Source organism: Octopus sinensis, linkage group LG8 (assembly GCF_006345805.1).
Source record: "Octopus sinensis linkage group LG8, ASM634580v1, whole genome shotgun sequence".
NCBI classification, from domain to species: Eukaryota; Metazoa; Mollusca; class Cephalopoda; order Octopoda; family Octopodidae; genus Octopus; species Octopus sinensis.
In genome coordinates this window covers 38,536,870-38,540,350 of record NC_043004.1, presented here as the reverse complement: position 1 = coordinate 38,540,350, position 3,481 = coordinate 38,536,870, and positions in this window count along the sequence as shown.

Here is a 3,481-nt window from a genome sequence, read left to right as displayed (position 1 = left end):
AGAATGAGCGAGAGATAGAAAGAGAGAAAGTGAGAGAGAGAACGAGAGAAAGAGATAGTGTGACATGTAGTAAGTACCTCTGAGCTGTATCCAAGAGTGATGAGAGACGGGATCCCGACCTGGATACTAGAATTACAGGTGCTGGCACTGCATACGATCCTCATTGAAGAAGAGGTTTCTACAAAACCAAACACGATAACTTCAATTCGATTTTGTGCCTATTGGCAATTAAGCTTAGAAATGTTGAGTTCTGAAAGTGTACAATCAAGCACACCTGCGGTTCAAAAGGTCTTCTTCACAAGGATCCTAAGAGTAACCTACTCGTCAGGGTGTGTAACACGGAGATCAAGGAAACTTGTCTTCAATAAGCCGCTATTTCACAGCACTGAGAGATCAGAGCTCCAGTACAGCGGATTTGTGATGAGGATGGTGTGAGAACAAATCGTTAAACCGATACTTCAATCGAGCAGGAAATCAAGGAGTTGCTTAAGAGCCAGATGGTTTAATAATAACAATATTGGTGAGTTACAGAAGTTTTGACACTTTCTTCGAAGAAACAGATATAACTGTCCTAGATTATCGTATATCATTACTAAAATAAGCTGACATGCCACCGTTTGTTACAAAATATAAAAGTGATTGTAACGGTACTTGGGACACATTCCACTAAACACTGCTTTTCACAAGTGATCATTGTGAAGAATTCACTATGGACGTGAGGTCAACTTACAAGCTCTCCAGTAAATGAACTTGTGTGTTGAATTGGGGGAAAAAAGCCGTAGAGAAATATGAAATTTTATGAATTAACTGGTATGTGCCGAACATCTGTTTTTTGCTAGCAGAAGTGGCTAGGTAAAGTAAGTCTAATGGGAGGTTCATGATAATCCGCTTTTCCGACTGTAACGGTGCCATCTACATCCACTGGGTTTCTTCTGGTCAGACAATCAACAAAATTTACTTTGAGAAAGTTTTGAAGGAGTTCCGAGAGAGATTTTCTCGGAAGAGGCTTGAGTATTTACATCAGGACAATGCACCAATTCATAATTCTATCCTGGTTACCAACTACTTGAAAGAAATGGACATGAAAACTATTCCTCATACATCCTGCAGTACAGAACATGCTCTTCGAAACCTTTGAATGTTCCCCGAACTGAAACCGACATTGGAGGCTTTGGAAAGTGTTCTGGGCACTTTCATATTAGAAGAGTTTTATTACAAGATTTTAATTTTGCTGGAGCACTACAATAAGTGTCTAGAAAGCAGAGGATCCTACTTGAATGATTAACTCTTTTTCTTTGAAATTACTAGATTCTCTTTAGATAAAGTCTCAAGATACCATGAATAAATCTTCATGTTCTCAGTTTGTCACGCGTAGTAATCCTGCTAGGTGCTTTTGATATATGGAGAAGGTGCCTAAGCACTTTAAAGTACAACCCACTATGTAGTGGTAGCCGAAAAGAACCTGGTAGAGGAGGGTAATAAACATCAAGCGTGTATACAGCTTGTATAGATGACCAGGTGCAGTTAATATATGATAATGAAAGTTTAAAATGTTTGAGTGGTTGTGTGTAAGTAGCTTGCTTACTAACCACATGGTTCCGTGTTCAGTTCAACTGCGTGACACCTTGGGCGTGTGTCTTCTACTATAGCCTCGGGCCGACCAAATCCTTGTGAGTGGATTTGGTAGACCGAAACTGAAAAAAGCCCGTTGTATATATGCATATATATATATATATATATATATATATATATGTGTGTGTGTTTATGTGTGTGTGTGTGTGTGTGTGTGTGTTTGTCTGTGTTTGTCCCCCAACATCACTTGACAACCGATGGTAGTGTGTTTACGTCCCGGTAACTTAGCGATTCGGCAATTGAGACCGATAGAATAAGTACTAGGCTTCTAAAGAATAAGTCCTGGGGTCGATTTCTCCAACTAAAGGTGGTGCTCCAGCATGGCCGCCGTCAAATGACTGAAACAAGTAAAAGGTAAAAGAGAAATATGGAAAAGATGGAAAAGTTAAATACAAACTGCATATATTTCAAAGATAAAATGTATGTCTTACATAACATGTAACACATACAAAAGCAGTTTAGCTAACCCTCTGGTTCAATTTACTTTGGTTGTTTGCATCGTCGTAAGGAGATAAATGAGTGATTAACTAATTTGGCCACTTCAAACTGGCAGAGCGAAAAAGCTAAGTCAAATTACCAATACGATTAGTTGTCAGTAGGCAAACAGGAGTCTAGTTTATACATGTGAATTAACAGAGTAAGAACGAAATTAGGTATAGGTGAAAGGGAGCGAACAGGAAAATATATATCAAGGCAAGAAAGGTTTCTTTGAAGCAAACCAACAAAGCCACAGTCTTGGTATCGGAGAAATAGTTAGAGTATACAGAACAAAATTAAAAAATAAAATATTCGTAATTAGGCATGAAGCTAAGACTAGAGATGCACGGTAACTTCCAGAAAAAAGGAAGTTGATATTACCATGAATAGATCTGTTGCGTAAGATATATATATATATAATATATATATATATATATATATATTATATATATATATATAAACAAATGAAAAATCACTAGAATACAAAACATAGATCAAAGAAACAGAAACACCACTATGTTGAATATAATGTATAAAAATTTTCCTTCAATATATATATATATATATATTCAATATATATATATTCTTCATTGAAAAGTACAAACCCAGACTCAACTATCCGAACTCAATAATACAGAGAAATTCACACTAAAGGAAAAAAAATTTTTTCTAAGCGATTATCTCCCTTACACCGGAAGAAATCACTCACTACTTTCCCTTATTTAGAACTCTCCGTAGCAAAAATACAAGGATTACGTTATTAAAAATAAACATTAAGTCACAAGAAATTTGAAGAGCTAACTGCGAAACCGGTATTTCTTTAAAAATTATAAAATTATGTCATTTTAAGGAGAGGAAAAAAATGTTTCCAATATTCTCCAGACATTTTGACGCAAATATATATATTTTTTAACATTTAAGCCTTCTGTCGTTTTTTCAATCTTTACTATTTTCTTATATATATATATATATATATATATATATATATATATATATATATATATATATATATATATATGATAACAATTTAATAAATAAAACATATGCATACCTACATATATGTACATACCTACATCTATATGTATATATACATGCATATATGAGTACAGGACACCACAAATAAACGTAGAACACAGCGAGAAACGAAAACATAAAATCAAACAAGGAAACGGACTTTTTTTAACAACGAAAAAAACAGAGTACAAGACAAACAACACAAGAAATATTACCCTTCATCAGCTGCCCCTGTTTCGACTCAATGCGTGTTTCGAAGGTAAGGGCAGAACACGATCCGGCCGAAACAGTCCTTCCTGCAAAATGAATTAAATAAAATTCTTTTGCAGAGGGGTAAAAAAAAGTGACAAGAACAGGA